The following is a 19,689-nucleotide window of genomic DNA, read 5'->3' on the forward strand; positions in this document are numbered from 1 at the left end:
GTAGCTGGTTTTGAGGCAACCCCGAGTTTGTTCGCTCCGAGTTAGTGGAAACTCTGGGTTTTCCGTTTCAGGTAGCAGGTTCAGCGCAACCGAGAGTAAGTTGCTGCGGCAACATACGCCGTGGACCTAACCTGCTCGGGAGGTGGTTAGACCTACTCTGAGTTTGTTGTCTATAAGGCTGAAGGCAGCTCTCCGACAGAAGGAAGTGTTAGAAATGGCATGTCCTTTTCTACGAGAGCCTGTGGATGAAGAGGCTGCGATCCTCAGAAGGAATCTCCGTGAGGAACGATTATTAAGACCCCGGTTGGATATACTTTCTTTTCCTGATAATTTTCTTCACGACCGCTATCGTTTTTCAGCGCAATCTATCATTTATTTAGACCACCTTCTCAGTCCCCATGGTAACGCTCAAACGCAACGGGGGCATACTTTAAGTTTAAGTTTTGTTTTTTTACGCAATTAACGCATGTGCAGAATGATCCGCCCGTGCATCCCACCCGCTCTGTAGCCTACTACAGTCACTTTAACGTTGTGGCTTTCCCATGATCAGAGTGGCTGACTAACCACGGACCTATAACTGCTGCAAGTCAAGAAACTAATTTTAAGAATGCAAGGCAGAAATGACCCTGGTACTGCTTTTAACCAGATGCTGTTCTTCTCTACATGCACATGCTCAGCATAATCGTCTGCATTGTTCACTGAAGTAAAACCCTTTGAGTAAACTGTTCAACAAAATAACTTGTCCCACCACAGCCCGTGTTCTAATAAAGACAATCTACTTTTTATGAGGATTTCTTTATTTCCTGAAAGCACAAAAAAAGTCATTCATATCGGGTATGTTTTTAGAGCAGGGAACAGTATCCCAGTTTGCACCTCACTCATCTATAACTTATGTTCCAAAATGTGGATCTCCAAAGCATCCTTTTGCATCTTTTGAATTGTTACAATTGCATGGAGGTTGGTGAGGGCATCTGGTTCAAGTAGGGCGATGACGCCATCAGTAACTGGAAGAAGATGATTAGACAGTGAAATGATTACTTGTGCGCAGCCGCAGAATATTGCCCCATCTAATTTGCAACATGCTGGGTTGCGTGTACATATTTAATTATTTTGAATAACCAACCTCTTATAAAGGCACTTCTATCCTGGGGGGTGGAGGGGGATCAGAGGAGCTCCCCCCAGGGATGCCCTCAGCCACAGGACGCACACTCTGTTGTCTGAGGGCCATCTCCTCAGCCTCTGTGAGGGCTGCAGAGGTGGACCCCCTCCAGTCTTCCGGGCCTCTGCTTTTTTTGATTTGCTAACATGGAGGAAAATGTTACCCTAATATTCAGTAAGCGCTATTTTGAAGACTATATATATATATATATATAATGCATTTTGCCTCGGTGTAGCCTTCTAATATATCTAAATCCTATTAAATATTGGCAGTGTTGGGGGTGGCTGGGAAATGTACTACTTACATTTACTGCTTAAATATAGGCCCATCACATGTTGAATATAGCTGTTAAATTAGGTACAGCAGGCAAAACAGCACAATTGATTTGATTTCAATTCAATATTAGTTTACCTGTTTGAACTATATTTTTGTACTTCATCTTCATTTGCTGCCAAGTCCACTTGGGGCAACTCTGGGTTGCGTAAATTGACACACACACATACACACAATTTACATATTGATTAAGTGGAAGATATTAAACTTTCCTCTTATTTTATTTTATTTTACCAATTTATTTTACTCACGCATTGACTTGTTCAGCTATTTCAGGCCAAGCTCTCTCTGGGTAACTGCTCGGCATACGCGTTCATTAGAATTTCCAATTCCGTGGGGGAAAGTAAGTGGATCTACGCTTTTGGTCCATGTTTGATCATGTTATCAGAGATCCATTGATGATGGCTCTTTATAGTCAACAGGAACGCAGGAACCCAGAGTGAACATGTTCACTCCTACCTCTCCGACAGATCTCACTTCATCTCCCTCCACAACCACACATCTGCCACAGCCACCGTCACACAAGGTGTTCCCCAAGGTTCTGTACTTGGCCCCCTCCTCTTCATCATCTACCTCCTCCCCCTTGGTCAATTACTCCGCCATTTCTCCATGGACTTCCATTGCTACGCCGACGACACCCAGATTTACCTCAGCACCAAATCCCCCCACAACCCCCCCCTCTCCCACATTGAAACCTGCCTGTCTTCACTCACTCTCTGGATGCAAAATAACTTCCTGAAACTTAACAGCAACAAAACTGAACTCCTCCTCATTGGCTCCAAATCCACCCTCAGTAAACTCGCAAACCCCCCCACACTCACTATCGACGGCACCTTGGTCTCCCCCTCCCCCAAGGCCCGCAACCTTGGCGTAATCTTTGATTCCACCCTCTCCCTTGAACCCCACATCCGCCACACTGTCAAAACCTCCTTCTATCACCTCCGTAATATTGCAAAGATCAGATCCTCCCTCACACCTCACGCTGCAGAAAGACTCATCCATGCCTTCATCTCCTCCCGCCTTGATTATTGCAATTCACTCCTCGCCGGCATCTCCACCACCTCCATCAACAGACTCCAACTGGTCCAGAATGCAGCAGCCCGTCTCCTCACTCATACTAAAGCGTGGCACCACATCACCCCAGTCCTCAAGAATCTCCACTGGCTCCCCATCTCACATCGGATCCACTACAAACTCCTGGTCCTCACCTACAAAGCTCTCCACCATATGGCCCCCCCATATCTCTCTGATCTTCTCTCCCTCTACCAACCCCCCCGGGCCCTCAGATCCTCCTCAGCTGGTCTCCTCTCCACCCACACATCAAAACGCCACAGCCTAGGTGACAGAGCCTTCTCCAGGACATCTCCCAGGCTCTGGAACTCCCTCCCCCAACATATTCGTGACTCTGAGTCCCTCGCCATCTTCCAGTCCCGCCTCAAGACTCATCTCTTCTCCTCTGCCTACCCCTAGATCACTCACTATCTCTAGCCCCATCAATTTTTTTTTCTCTTGTTTATCTATTTTTGTGCCCCTATGTAAAGCGCTTTGAGTACGTGAAAAGCGCTATATAAATTGAATCTATTATTATTATTATTAACATACTCAGAGTTGATTAACCCAACGCTGATCACCTGTTCTGAAACCGAAAACCCAGAGTTGCTTTTCAACCCTGAACTCTGAGTCAACCAACTCAGAGCGCAGGATTAAACTCAGAGTATGTTAAACCAGCTACCCGAAACAGGCCTCTGAGTGTGCTTCCTATTTATGTTTAGTGTACACTCCACGAGCACCCCCGCTCCCTATATGGATATGAAGAATTGTTGCCACGTCCCAGTGGTGGTGGTGTCATATATATTAAATATATATTCAAATATACTACAATGTTCAATTAGGAGGCCAAAGCCCTAAAGGAAGTGATGCAATAGGTGACTGAGTCGAGGACATTAACACGTAAACTATAGACCTGGAGTCTCTTTAATATCAAAGGGGGTCTCAAATGACCCATACGATTATCAAATTGTGGGTGTCTGGGAGAAAGCCGGCCCTACCCTAACCCTAACCCGAAACCTCAGACCCACTCCCTCCCTGCCCTCGGGGTCCGACCGGGCCAAGTTCCGGTGTGGGGGTCCCAGTTAGGCCCTAGAATAAGGTATTCAAATTTCAGGGTTGTAGGTTCTTCCAATCTCAAAAACTGTCTTTCCACCACGTTCTGAAACACTAGGGCTGGGTTGCACCAACATGGATTAACTCTTAAACTGGATTAATTCAAGGTTTAACTGTTAACCGTGTTGCACCAAACTCTAACCTGGTTTAAACATAGTTTAATATTAATCCTGGTTATATTTAACCCTTTGGTAATCTCAGTTTAAACTCAATTTAAACTGAGATTAAATTTAAATCCGTTGCACCAGCAATTTCAAACCTAGTTTAATCCTGGTTTAACAGTTATATTTAAACCACCTCTGGAGGAGGTTTATGTTAGGTTTATCGCTGTTTTCTTGAGAACATGGCTGCATATCTTCGCTGGATGGCGTTAGAGGAAAGAGTTCCTCGCAGGAAAATTAGAGATAGATTAAACTCAATGGAATTTTATGAAAATAGCGAGTTTTCACAGCGATATAGATTCACCAAAGAATCTGTCATATGCCCCAATGGGAAGGTTGGACCAGCTATCAAGCATCAAAGTGAGAGGAACTTTGCTGTGCCACCACTTCAACAGCTTTTAATAGCATTGCGATTTTACGCTACCGGCTGTTTTCAGTTGGTTGACGGGGATCTTTTTGGAGTTCATAAATCCACAGTCTGCAGGATTGTCAGAAGAGTGTCGAAGGCAATTGCCAGATTGAAGGGTCAGTATATACGTTTTGAACCGAGGAGAGAGACAACAGTTGGATTCTATCGGAGAGCAGGTTTTCCGGGAGTAATTGGGGCTATTGACTGCACCCACGTTCCCATTACCAATCCAGGTGGTGAGAATGGGGAACTGTTTCGCAATCGAAAGGGCTACTGCTCGATTAATGTCCAGGTTGTGTGCGATGACCAGGCCAGGATCACAAACGTTGTTGCGAGATGGCCAGGATCCACACATGACAGCCGTATCTTCGACAACAGTCAACTTTGTGCGCTGCTGGAAGAAGGGGACATCCATGGACACCTAGTGGGTGACAATGGCTATGCATGTCGCCCCTACCTGATGACACCTCTTTTGAACCCTCAGACCCAGGCAGAGAAAAATTACAATTACTCCCACATTCAAACCAGAGGAATAATAGAGAGAGTATTTGGTGTGTGGAAGCGGAGATTTCCATGTATAAAAGAGGGACTCCGCACAAAAGTGGACTCTACCCTGGCCGTCATCGTTGCAGTAGCTGTGCTGTATAACTTTGGGAAGGGAGTAGGAGACGAGCTACCAGAGGTGGATGAGGACCCACTTCAGAACGACCTGGAAGATGCTCAAGTGCAGAATGCTGCAAACCCAAATGGCAATGCTGTCAGGAGAACACTGATTGAAAATCACTTTGCAGCATAATTCAGGTCAGTATTGACATAATTGTATATGTTGATGGATACTAAGGGCACTTCTACATTCGATTACCTTAACCCATACTTACTAATTTATATGCTTCTTACTTTCTCCTCCAGAATAACTCACCAGAAAATCAAGACAAGGAGACTGGCAATTGAATTGAAAGAAACATTTTATCATACAAATATAACACAATACAGGGGGGAAGGCAATTGCTTATTCAAAAATAAATACGTTAAAGGCCCACTATGCAACTTCGGGAATTTCTTCGCTGTTTTCTTGGTTTTGGCACGCACATTTCTCTACACAGCGCCCCCTACAGCTTCGTAGTAGATATTTTACAACACTGTCGTAACAACTCGTTGACGACCCTTCCCCATGCACTTCTATGCGAGCCATGTGCATTTGGCGAATGCGTGGAGCAATGTCCGAAGTAAATGTTCATAAAGTGAAGGCAAGGTTATACATTTTTAAAATGGTGTATTTGTATTGCAATAAACATAAAGCCATCCTTTTTATAGTTGACGGGGAGAATTTATATCCTAGATTATAATTGTTTTATCTTAGGTTGAACAGAACAATCAGTGTGAGAGTGTTGGCCAACATAATAATCTAAATCAGTGGTTTTCAAACTGTGGGGCGCGCCCCCCCTGGGGGGCGCCAGAGTTCTTCAGGGGGGGCGCGACGTGAGAAAAAAATAAACCCGAAGAAAACCCTGAAAGACGATGATTCAAATCATCAGTCGTACTTCAACTGTAGAAGTAACATAACTAAATCAATTTTCAACCGTTTATCTTCGTGCAAACCATTTAACAAATCTACACACTTGTATCTTCAATAATATCGAAACAGAATTTCGATATCATTTAAAATGTCTTCAGAATCACAGTTTTAGTTTCATACTGCTTCGTTTTCAGCTGTTTTCATTGAAGACGTCAGCCCATTCTGATACACCTACTTCTAGACATCGTAACTCATTCCTTTTTCAACCGTTTACCATCGTTCAAACCATTAAACAAATCTACACACTTGTATCTTCAATACTATCTAAACGGAATTTTGATAGCATTTATACTTTTTTCAGAATCACAGTTTTAGTTTCAAACCGGCGTCGTTTTCAGTTGGTTATAATAATTGAGGTCACCATAGCAACGCCGGTAAACAAACCCCGCCGAATAGTCGAATCTCTGGACTGAAAAGGCAGATCTGATTCAACTCAGAAAATTCGGAGTCGGGACCCTGAATGAATCTATAAACTGGCAGTTTACACAGATTAAGATGTTCAAATGTATTTAAAAAAGGTTAAGCTAAAACATGCTTAGATAAAGTCATTCCATTTTGTTGTTTAAAAACGCAAAAAGATGTAATGTTTCAGAAATATGTTTAAAAAATATGTTAAAAAATTTGTTTCAAATGTTTCAAAAAAATGTTCCAAATGTTTTAAAATTATGATCGGAGATGTTTGAAATGTGTAAAATAATTAAAATAGCTTTCAAAACACAGGTATTTAGAAAAAAAAATTGGGGGGGGGTGGGGCTCAGCTGAATTTTTTTCTCTGAGGGGGGGCTCACTCTCTCACACTTTGAAAACCCCTGATCTAAATAAACAAGAACCTGGATTCGGGGATTCAGTCTGTATCTGGGGGACGAGACAGACGAACAGCAAAACACCAATGGAAACAAAGGTGTTTATATGGCTGCAACCAAGCAAGCTAGAAACATACAGGGCTCACAACAAAATGGTCGAGAAAACAATTTTTACAGGGCTCACAACAAAATGGTTGAGCAAACACATTTGTACAGAGACTATCAACATCAAGAATACCACGAGGACAAAGTTCACCCAAGGGTACTTTCAATTTCAAAAGCAACACGGCCAAATCGGAATCTGATTTCTTCTTTTTTTTCTTTCAGTTCACGCTATTCCTGAAAAGCTTGCCCAACGTTTACTCGGGTCTGGCCTCTCTGTCGGTCAGTCTCCCCTTTCTCTTCTTCTGTTCCTCCGACATTGGGTTTCTCTGTCTCTTTTTAGTCGGCTGATCTATGATGAATGTAACAATCCCTTATGCCGCTTTTCCACTGCATGGTACCAGCTCGACACGACTCGACTCGACTCGACTCAGTACCTGAAGTGGCTGCTTTTTCTAGTACCGCCTCGCTCTAGGTTCCAAGCGGCTGAGCCGATGCTAAAGGTGACGTCGGCAGACGGCCGGCCACTGATTGGCCAGAGAGTGTGACGAAGTAACGAGAGCGACATGGCAACCATGCTGGTAACAGCCATAGCAGCGCCGCAGCCAACATATTCCACTTCTTCAACTTCTTCAACATGCCAGCTAATAATAGTAATGTTATCGATGTCCTCCATTGTTGTTATGTGGGTTCTGTCCATGTGTGGGTTGCGTAGGTGTTGTTTGCGTCGCGTACAGAAATACGTCACGGCCCTTTCGCGCAGCCGACCCCGCCCACGTCCAGGAAGTACTATTTGCGGTGGAAAACGACCCGTGCTGCTACCGTGTCGAGTCGTGTCGAGTCGAGTCGAGCTACATGTGCGGTGGAAAAGCGGCATTATTAGTTACTTGTGTTTATATCGAGCCGGTTCCGTGTTTGGGGGTCTGTGCCGCAAAGCAATTCGTTACTTCGCGAGACCCGAGACTCCCGTGAGAGTGGGCGGCGGGTCGCCGGCAGAAACATATTCATTTTCTCCGCCAAGATGCCCAAGGGGGAGTTGAAACAACGAACAATCGAACAAAAATGTATAATGGAACCATCGCAATGACTCCTAGCCTGTTATATTAAGGTAAATCAAGCCAAATTGCCTCGCAACTGGCTGTTTATATCTAGCCGGTGCCATGTTTGGGTGTGTGTCTGTGCCGTAAAGCATTTTCGAAACTACAATCTGACTACATTTTCGAGGATACTTCCGCCGCGTCACATCCGGAAGCGCTCGGTCCGAACACATCAAGTTGCATATGCGCTTTTTCACTGTAGAGGCCACATGGGAAAATGACACACCCACCAATCGACCCAGAAATGGATGCAGAACCATCAGCATAACTCTCAACCTGCATACTTAATGTAATTTTGGCTAAAAAAGTTGCATAGTGGGCCTTTAATGATATCACAGTTTCAGAATTCATTCACTACTTAATTACTAGGCTACTTCATTCATTACAAATTATAGTTGCGGCTCGCATATGTCGAGTAGCTTTTGCTTCTGAAGCGATAGGACCTCTTTCTGAAGCAAAAGGACTTCTTTTTTTATATGGGCATTTTCGATGTCAAGCATGCATCTTTCTGTCTCCAATCTCAGAAGTTCCCGGTGACAGCCAAGCTTAGAGCGCTTTTCAGCAGGGGCATTCACTGGTGATGCTGCTTCTTCTCTCAGGTTTCCATCATCCGGCTCCAGTGGCTCAATCAGGTCGAGCACAATGAAAGTCTCAGCTAAACAAACAAAAACACAGAAGACAAGAAACAAATGAATAGAAGGATACCCACAGCTAAAGACAAACGTTACTATTTTAACGTTTATTTTTTCATTCTTTCATTGCTGCGATTAATGGCTTTGGACAGAGGGGGTGACACATTATTGTAACCTGCTAAGTTACGTTATTAATAATATTATAAAAACGGTTATAAAATGTAGTTAACGAGCTATGGTTACTATTTAACGGTACTTACTTTCAATTTCTGTCGCTGTATTCCTCTCTAATGCGCCGTCATCGTCGTATGGGTTAGGGAGGGGGGAAATCTGCTGCGGGATCATATTAATGATTTTTTTCGATAGAGGGTCCGTAATCATGGGTGGTGGTCCTCCGCCAGTTTTAAACATCCCCCTCCTCTCTTCTGCCGCATCCTTTTTTGCCTTTGCCTTTAAGTTCTTCCAGCAGGCTTTCACTTGTGACTTGTCCCTCGCCTCCTTAGGCCCAATCCCATTTCTAGCCCTTACCCCTTCCCCTTCCCCCTCCCCCTTACTTACCCCTTCCCCCTCAATACAGAGGGGTAAAACGTTCCCCTAAGAAATGGGACGCCCCTCCATTTCGTGGCTTCATCGTCGCTGACTGCGGACAGCTGAATGCTATGTCAACAGAGGCCACGAGTAGGCATGTTTCAGATCAAGCATACGTTGCGTTGCGTTGCCTCACATAACATAATGAATTAGTGGATAAAAACGTCAGAAATGCTGGCATTAACTTCCCTATGTGATGTGACGTGTCACATGGCTTTAAAAACTTGCAGGATCTCCATTGTAACTCTGTCCGTCTGCTTTTCTGTGCATATGCTCTTTCAAATAAATGCAGACATAAGACACTCCCCTCAACATATCAAAACATTGCCATAGGATAGGATAGGATAGGATTTTATTTGTTGTCATTGCACATGTTACAGAGCAACGAAATTATCAGTTACATTCCGTCCAAGAAACATAAAGGACAAGGGTAATGAAAAACAGTTCTTTTTATTTGACTGCCAGGTATCCACCGCCGGGATACATGCTTTTAGGTGATGGTGGGTACCCCTGCCTCCAGACGCCCGTATGTCTGTTGACTCCCTATAAAGAGCCGGTGATTGGGCGGGTGCAGCAGCGCTTTAATTACCGCCAATCCAAGGCGCGTTCTGTGATAGAGCGGGCCTTCGGGATGATGAAGACAAGGTGGAGGTCAACCTTGGGTGTAGGGCTCCACCATCTCCTAAAGAAACAATGCAAGTCAGTTGTTAGAAGTCATTTTCTTTAGAAATGTTCAGCTAATATCTCATGAAACATGTTTGAATAGCAGTTAGTGAAATTCATGAAACCACATCACCATGAGGATAACCATGGGGTCTTGAATAGATGACACAAGGACTGGTGGGTCAATTGCTGGCCGGGCACCAAGAACCTCGTGCATCAAGTCATAATACTGCCACGTCGCCACAGTCACCTCCCCACTTTCAGTCCCCGACCCGAGTTTTGGGAGTCCTCAAATCCTGAAAAAACAAACACACACACACACACACACACACACACACACACACACACACACACACACACACACACACACACACACACACAGCAAATACTCAATTACAACAAAAACAATGGTCTCGTTTGGTTGATACATTCATTAGGCAATTGGTAATTGTTTATTTCAAACTAGACACATACCTTGTACTTCTTTTTAAGGTTCTCCCACTTCTTAGAAGCCTGTTGCCTGGTCACTTTCCCCTCCACCCCCATTTCTTCCAGAAAAAGCCTACATCACAGCCAACGTACAGTATAACGACACAGACATTCAGTGGGCTATTGAGCTCAACACAGAAATACCAAAGTAGAAAACAGACGCAAGAATGAAAAGATTGAACAACGTAAGACTCACTCCCACTGTTTTCTCGCGATCATTTTCGATTTTAGGAACTCATTGTCCCTGGTCGCCCTGAAATTAATGAGCCGTCTGGTCTCCTGTGGTGTCCCTGAGGTAAAAGTGGAAAGGAAATCTTCTGTTTGACAGGCGAGTGACGTAGCCTAGGTGGCAGCTTTACCGATATCAAAGCAGTGCGCCGGTATAATCAACCAAGTAATAGTAGTAGTAAGCAAATCCACTGCACACAAATTTTACTTGAAACCTTAACATGTCATGTCAAGGGTTATCGGAATCGGATATCTCTCAACAAATAGCAATAGCGGAACACATTAGCATCGGCTTCTAGTGATTCAAAACAAACTTGACTAGTGAATCAAACCATCTTGACTAGTGATTAAAAACTAACTTCACAATTAAAAACCGCTCGAAAATAGTATTATTACACCAGTCTGCCGTAATTAAAGAGCTGAAAATAATTACATTTGTGCGTGTCCTTCGCTTGAGCCATCGCTGCTGTTTGTTTATTTGGCGATTTCGGTTGGCCAGTAGAGAGCGCCAAAATCTTGTATGTATAGTTCAACGGTTATTTACCGTTATGTCATGTTTTATATCGAGCTCAGAGATCGCATTGTCCGTGTATGACTTCGAGCCGAATATACAGTCAACTTTACAGCATGAGTCCGAATGATAACAACTAGTAAAAATGCATTTTCGGCCGGATTTTCCTCGAAGCCCTCCCTTTAAAGTGTGGTCCTTGGATAGCTTCGTTTCAAGGGCTACGTAGCCTTTTGTCTTCGCCCTACCCCTTAACCCAAATGAGAATTGGGACACCCTTACCCCTTCAAACCAAGGGAGAGGGGTAAGGGGGAGGGGTAAGGGGTAGAAATGGGACGCAGCCTTAATGCCAGTTGAGCCATTGAAGCGCTCCGCTAACATGACCCAGGTCTCCTCCTTTTTTTCCAGCGTAATGCTGTCAGTCTTTTTATCCTCAATTATAATACCAAAGTCCTCCATCAATTCCGACAGCAACATCTTTTCAAATGTGGAAAAGTTTGATCCTCGTTGACGTGCCATCTCTTAATTAATGTAGCTACTTATGTTCACTGTCAGTGTCAACTGTAACAGTTAAGGTAAATTAACGGTTAACTTTATTCAAAAAGTGAGCTCGTGAATATATTCACGAGCCCTCTCTCGTGAACCGTTGTTTTTTTTCACGATGTAGGATAGAAAAAATATATAAAATTGTGGATTATATTTTGCAATTTGTTCACATTTCGCCGGGATCCATCATGGCGGACTGAACACAAACTAATCCTATTTTAATCCTTGTTTAAACTAGGTTAACTAATCCAGAGTTAAAACTAAGATGTGCAACGCATCTCGGATTAATTATAAACCAGTTTAAACCTAGATTTACTAACCCTAGATTAACCCTAAACCAGGATTAATTTAATCCATGTTGGTGCAACCCAGCCTAGGTCTTGCAGGCAACACTTCTGAGAGGCTTTGTCCAAATAACGGTCCATTTGGGAAAACTAGAACTCCAAATCTCGTATATGTCGTTCTCGGGACCCCGGGAAATGTGCGTATACATTTTGGCATCTCTAGCTATCTCGAAAAGGCGGGAAAAGGGGCGTGACCTCCAACAGTAGAGTAAATGTACATAAAACAGAGGTTAGTTTCTAGTCCCCATTTTTTGTGGGATGGAGGTGTACATTTGTGGATTAAGTTGTGTAGACCAGTGTTGGTCAAGTTACTTGGAAAAAGTAATTAGTTACTGATTACTGATTACTTATCCAAGAAAGTAATCCAGTTGCTTTACTGATTACTTATCTTCAAAAGTAATTAGTTACTTTACTAATTACTTTACTTAGTTACTTTTCAAAAACACACTATCTACTATACACAACCTGTATGCGCTTTTTTAAAACTTGTTTGTATTAGTCTCAATCTTTTTAACGATGCACATTGCAAAAAAAATAAATAATTAAATGCAACAGTCTCTCATTTAAAGAAAATCGTTTTGGTGTGTATACACACCTTCATTCGAATAGATGTAAATAAAATAGCCTACAGAAATAAAATAATTAAAACCAAAGTCTCTATTAACATTTAGGCTGTTCTAATGTCAAAGAGTAGGCCTATGTGTTTGAACTGTGTGTGGAAGGATGTGTTTCATAGATAAATACATAGATATTATCTATAGTTATATGCTACACGTGAATCTCCTAAAATGGCGCAATTTGATTGGTTGGCTATCTCGGGATATTGGGCAATATCCCATGATTGACATCTCAAACTCTATTGTTTTCATCCCAAAATGTCAGCTGATAACAACAAATAAACCTTCGGTCTCGGGGGTTATTCCCCACTATTCACTTAGCCTTTGGCGAATAATTGTTAACTAATAGCCTCGATAGATAAATAGCCTAGTCAAGTCTTTACCAAACTACATGTCGGGAATTAATTTAGGTGATTCGGCTCACACAGTAAGTCCACATAGAACAAGGGAGACAACAAGTCTGACTGGACATACACATAATACATCACATTAAAACTAGACCCATGCGTTGATAGATAAATAAATAGACGGATAGAAAGATAGTTAAAGGTTGGGTAGGTGATTCGCTTTTTTGGCCATTTTTGCAAAATTACTTGAAATCCTTATCATAACCCGCTTACAGCCACTGAGTTAGAAGTACTGACATGAAAATTAAACAAGTCAATCATCTGTGGAACGGGCAGGGCTCGAAAAACTCCAGCCAATCATTTCCATTGCCACCGAGTTGCATTGGACAGTAAGTACGTCAATCAAACGGTCGTACTGCACTCCCCCTCCCCCGCGCCCCGCGCGCGACCCCTTCGTGCAGTACTCGTGACCCAGAGCAAGCTCCTGTTTGTTGTTATCCTGCGGTAGCTACTGGAACTAGTCGATCCACATTTGGACCTAGCAGTAGAAGACAATTTCCATGGCAGACAAGACGCCACCATCCCCACCACCACCACCACCAGCAAAGAGAAAGAAAACTCTTTTTCAGAGAGTAATTGATAATAAAAACGCTGAAAGAGAAAAACTGAAATCAAGAATAATCCTAGGCGCTGCTTTCGAACGTTGGCGGCAACTGAAGGACGAGAAGGGTCTAAAAACCGATGCTTGTGTGGCGGTTGACCTAGTTTCAAAGTTTATACAGTTTATACTCGGTAATACCGGTGTGGAGACGAGTGTATTACTCGGTGTGAAAATGTCCACACCGCGGCAACCCTAGTGAAAACCAGGACTTCCAATACAATTATATGAAACAAACATACATTTTCTAAAAATAGTAATGATTTATGTGACCGTTTATGTTTATAACATCTGGTGCAACCATAGCAGCGAGAACGTATTCTCAGCAGGGGGTGCTGGGAGAAAAAAAACTCAGCCTGCACTAGACTCGCAACTCGTTACATTGATAAAAAAGATGTATAGCAGCGCAGCTCAATTACACCAGTGCATGCGCGCACAGTTGAAAATCGATCGTTCACATCCAGCTGCTCACAGAACAAGTTTAGCGCACCACCGCTACCCTCACACTTTTTCATATAACCTTTTTTCAGCACTAGGTCATATGAGCATTAAATAAATGTTGCGTCTCAAAATGCCTTGGACAGCAGCGAGGATGACTCGCTTTGCCACGGGCCGAAACAGTTCGGAGCGACCACAGCCAGAGCGAACACAGCGGGGCAGAGGAGTGTCAGGAATAGTCTTTGGTGTACACATCAGTACGGCCTATTTGCACTACTGTTTAGTGGCAATGCAGTGTTTTATTCGATGCCTTTTTATTTTCGTATATTATTTCAATGAATAACATTTATTTATTCATAAAAACCGGATCTGGTCTTCAAATCTTTTTTCCAAATATAGGTCGTCTTACAATGGGGTTTGTGTTTATATTCTGACCAATACGGTACAGCGGGCGCTCACATGACGTTAAGCATTTCCTGGTGCATAATGTGACGCTTCAGAACCTAAAATCCCGTTTCTCCCCGTTGACACGACAACACATAACCGGCATTTTCAGAAATCTCCACTTTGGCCGGAGTTTTTAGAAATGATCGTTTTCTGTGATAAGACAGGGCCTCGGACAGGGGGTGTTGCAGCACCCCCAGCACCCCTACTTCCCGCGGTACTGGGTGCAACTTACAGCTGAATGTAGTGCCATGTTGTTAAACGAAAACCTACGCTAGCCTGGCTCGCTCTCGCGCATCTCTGTTCGCGCTCGTGCATGATTGCGCGTCCAGGTACTTGGAATGGGTGGAGTCAGAGTCAGCGTTGAAGGAGAGGGGGTAGGACCATTTGAGTTGTGTATTTTCAAAATCTGCTGGCGTTTCGCAAATCACCTACCCAACCTTTAAATATGTTATATTATTTGCCTTGTGGAGCCAGCCAATCCTGTGCACGTATGCAAATTAGCCATGTGCGCCTAACACAAGAAAGATGTAATGTTGAGAAGTCATACTAAAAACGGATAGCAAGCGAAAGCCGAACAATACTGTCTCAATCACATACTTTTGGTCCATCCTAACTTATGGTAAGAGGCTAGCCTTTAAATCTTTGCAGTGACTGAATGTTGATGATAAAACAGATTGTTTTGCATAAGATGAGTGTGTGCGACTGCGTGTGTCCTTTTCCACAACTAACCCTTCTGGTTAGTTGTGGTCTTAGTGAAGCAGCCTAGCCTTGGAGTTTGATAAGTTGGAGTGATTGTGTAGTACGGGCGTGCGAGAGAGAGAGAGAGAGAGCACACCCGCCGTGGTGATGTTTGGCTTGTTGTGGGCTGTCTGTCGGCATGTCGCGCTGCTCCTGTCACCTAGCAACCCTTAGTAAACAGAAGTTAAACCGGACAGCGCGAAAAAAAGAACAAAGAAACCAACAAATTATTATTAATCATTATGTTTTTGTCTATAGTAGTTTTATAATAATTGTTGTAAATAGTCACATGAAGATGAGTCTTGAGTCCTTTTCGGAAGATAGTGAGCGACTCTGGAACACGTCTTCCTCTCTGTCCCTCTTTCTGGACCTTGGCCCTCGCTGTCTTTCCTCCTCCTGATCCTTGTCCTCCACCTCCTGATCCACCACTGCTGTACTTGGCCCTGGTGTGTTCTCAGGGATGGAGGCAATTAGGACAGGGGGGTTGGTGGAATGCCTCTGTCCCAATACCTCATCCATGGGGACAAACCAGGGCCAAGTGGCAGCACTGGGTTTCCCACCTACCCCCTCTCCTGACCCTGGATACTTGCAATCCTAAGGCAGAGGAAATCAATCATGGCAGTTAACAACAACAGCAGTATCAAAACAAATGTCTGCAAAAGTGTTTATGACATGTACATACTTTATATTTTTTTCTTTGCCTGCCGGGGAGTCACCTTCCCCTGCAGGCCTATTTTCTCCAGAATTGTCCAAAACACAGACATTATTAATCAGAGAAAACAAGAGACATATTTATCAGTTGTGAGAAAGAACGGGTGTTCTTAGTTAACTTTAAAGCGTCACTAACTGTAACGTTACCTTACTTATATTGCCTATTACTTTAATGAAAAAAGTTTTAAGGGCACTTGTTTTTTTTAACATTTGTATCGTTAAATACTCGAGTGACTAGAAACCAAATACTTACATTTAAATGCAGAACTTAAATCGCCATTCTTCGCCATCTCCATTGATTGAGTGCGCAATGAATCTTGGGAGGGATACGTTGGGCCGTGAAGGATCTTGGGATACGTTGGGCCGTGAAGGATACAGCCGATGCATCCTTCAAATCCGGGAAAAGAAGGCTGCATTCGTAGGCCGCATTTGAAGGACCCTTGGAATTGGGACAGCACTTGGCGCGTCGCTGTGACGTAATCGGCGTCGACGCATCCTTCGAATGCAGCCTTCGAAGGATGCGTCCTAGGAATTGGGACACAGCCTACGTCATTGTCACGAGACAGTCTCACAAAGCAAATACGGCAAAATCCCAAATTCTTTTACTGTCAATGGAAAAAATAAATCACGGTTTAGTAACGCAGTAACGCAGGATGCTTGCGGGATAGTAAAAGTAATCGAATTACTATTTTTGTAATTATAATCCCTTAGTTTACTCGTTATTTGAAAAAAGCAATTGGATTACAGTAACGCGTTACTTCTAACGCGTTACTGCCCATCACTGGTGTAGACACAGCTGGCCTGTGGACAAGTTTTTTTTTTTTTTTTTTCAGTTTTTGAAGTCTGGGGTCAAAAGGTCAAAAGCCGGCACCACGCCGCTTATGAGTCAACAAAAAGTGAATGTGCATTTATCTCATTTTTGTCATTATTAGAGAGAGGCCTGATTCTCAGATATGCATGTTGGATGGCTAGGGTGTAGGTCTGGGAAGAACTTCAGGCCAAAATCTTGCAAGTGAACCGCTGGATGAGATGCAACAAGATGGAGCACTTTCTGTGTAATTTCTTGTAGTGCTGGAGCCCCCAAGTTGATAATCATATGCGTCCTTTAAGACCCCCTTTGATATAAAAGAGACTCCAGCTTACTATAGCTTACTTGTGAATGTCCTTGACTCAGTCAACTATTGTATCACTTCCTTTAAGGCTTCTGCCTCCTAATTGATCATTGTAGTATATTTGAGGAGCTCTTTTCCAAAACGCAATAAACGCCAAATTAAAAATAAATGAGTTTGTCATGCCATTTTGTTGTGTACTGAACCTATTCACTGCTCCATCAACGTTTAATGCAAAATCGCTATATTTACTTGTTTAAAATGTATCGCAAGATGCCGTTTTTTTCCAAACCACGACAAGCGGCAAACCTATTTTTAGCCTATATCCTCTCGACCAATCAGAATTCGGTTAGCGTTCTAGGCAATCGAACACGGCAGCGCTCTGAAGCCAGAGAGGTTTGTGGATCAGTCTTCAAAATGAGTTCAAACTATAATAACACGTTTGATGGCCAGGATGAGCCAGTGAGACCTACACCCGGGGGTAGAATACGCAGACTGGACAAAGAAAACCACAAAAAACAACTACAAAAGAAGGTTTGTCACTCAGGTTGCGGGTTAACACCTACTGTTGGATGTCAACACACGGCTACTGCGACCTGTCAGGCCGAGAAGCTGTCACCGGACGACCTGATGATGAACTTTAACAAGTTTTATAATAAACCAAACAAGGTTGACCAGGACCGGGCCATACTTAATCTCCTGGAAATAATGAAAGTGAAAAGGCTGCGTCCGAAAGTCAAGGACGTAAACAAGCGAAAAGACCTGAAAATATCGGTTAAATACAGTCTCTTGTGTTTATTTATTTATATTATTAGTATGAGATGATGATATCCGTCGTAGGTTGTATTTTCTCTTGTTTTTAAAATAAAAATACATTAACCATCAATGGATTTACAGCTTCTTTTTTCAAATTGATGGATTTATAGCGTTTTTAAAAAAATATATATATATTTGAATTTATAATCAACAATGTTGTGGTTCGATTTAAAAATCATTGTACAACATGTTCAGACTGAATCTCCCCTGCAATTAAAAGCAACGCCTTTAAGCGAGAGATGTGTCTTAATTGCGCCCTCCCGCGCACATTTCCCACGGTTGACGCTTTTCGCTGCGCATGGCTGCTTTCCTGAGTGCCAACATTTCAGCGGCAGCAGTAGGCTACTTGTCTAAGATGATGGCGCCGCCAACTAAGAAAGTCATCATGGACAGAAGACTTTGGTTACGTTTTTCAAAATGACTGTGCTGTCCGCACTTTATGTTTCTAAAATGTTATATGCCGAACCTCCAGTGTGAAACGTCATTTTGAGGCCAAGCACAAGAAAACATTCAAAGATAATGCAGATAAGGCAGAATGAATTAAGCTTGCATTGTCTAGGTATGGGAAGCAAGCAAACGCCCTCAAAGTCTTTGTCACCACTAAAAACCATGCCACTGAGGCACTAGCAATCGCATTGCTCATTGCATCGCAAAACATGGGAAGCTCTTCACGGATGGCGAGTATATTATGGAAGCTTTTCTCGGTCGCTCTGATGCCCTGTTCGAAGGCTTGCCAAACAAAGAAGTATTAAGGCAAGAATAAAGGACATTCCCATGTCAGCAAGTGTCCAGTGACGCATTGATGAAATGGCAGAAAATGTCACAGCGCAGCAAAAAGCGGTGTTAAAAGATGCTGTGGTGTTCAGCATTGTGCTTGACGAGAGCGTTGACGTGAATGACATTCCACGTTTGGTAGTCATGGCAAGATATTGCGATTCAACTGTAAGAGAGGAACTCTGCTGCCTTAAGCCAATGCCTGGCACGACAAAGGGCGAGGACGTAGCCACAGTGTGTATGGAACATTTTAACGAGCGGGGGACATCAGCAAAATCATCGCAATAACAACAGACAGCGCTCCCACCATGGTCAAGAGACACAGGGGAGCTGTCAGGTTGATTGAAGAAAAAGTCGGCCACCCCATTATGAAACTGCACTTCATTATACACCAAAAAAACCTGCGTGCAAAAATGTCCAATTGGGATCTCAATGACGTGATGGCTGCTGTGGTGAAGGTGATCAACTTTATAGTGAAGCGATCTGCAATGACGCATCGACAGCTCCAGTCCCTGCTCGAGGAGATGGACAGCGATTGTATGCGCTGTATGCGCAGCGAATTTGGTGAGTGGATCTTTTGATTTTCTAATTGAGTACCCCTGCGCTAGAGGATGCATTGCGTATCACCCAAAACTACCCTTCATACCTCCGTCTGAAACCAGACGGAGGTATGAAGGGTAGTCCCGGAGACAACGCTTGGACGGACGAATTTCCTCCGGATCCAGGACAAAATTCGTCCGGATCCAGAGGTATGAATCAGCCTTAACACGAGCAGTTAACGGAGCCATGCACTGAGCCCCCTCGGATGCCGGGCCGAAACCACATTTGTTTAACTACGACTCCTTTCAGCTCCCAACCCCTAAACGCTTGAGGTTGTGTTTTGAAAAGAGAAAACATACATTTTATTAGTGCATCGTATAAAGATAATTTTGAGCCTTTGATTGATATCCACAATTTTTTTGCAGAGACACATTCCTGTTCCCCACTTGTATTGGAGTGAACGGGGATATCTACTTCTAGGACTCCATGAATCGAGGGACCCTTCCACAGCCCGCTAAAATAGCTGCAATACCAGGCTTGGTTGCTGAGCGCTGGTGGATTGCGGGTGTTAAGTATTTTAAGAAGCTGTATTACCCTCACATAGCCACAAGGGGAGCAAGACCTTATTGGAGGCTGCTCCAGCCACAGATAGCAGCACCTTTAGACAGGTGAAGAAGCCGAAGCCATTACGGC

General features: G+C 43.4%; 1 long non-coding RNA gene across 1 annotated transcript; it reads right to left on the bottom strand.

The window, feature by feature from the left end:
• Positions 1–534: 534 nt before the first annotated feature.
• Positions 535–2,152, bottom strand: LOC130406314 (uncharacterized). The gene is made up of 4 exons (XR_008904437.1): positions 1,744–2,152; positions 1,571–1,631; positions 1,124–1,300; positions 535–1,004 (listed from the first exon to the last, which is right to left on the bottom strand). It is a non-coding gene; the product is annotated as an uncharacterized LOC130406314 (long non-coding RNA).
• Positions 2,153–19,689: the final 17,537 nt, after the last annotated feature.

This window comes from Gadus chalcogrammus, chromosome 16 (genome assembly GCF_026213295.1).
Source record: "Gadus chalcogrammus isolate NIFS_2021 chromosome 16, NIFS_Gcha_1.0, whole genome shotgun sequence".
NCBI lineage: Eukaryota > Metazoa > Chordata > Actinopteri > Gadiformes > Gadidae > Gadus > Gadus chalcogrammus.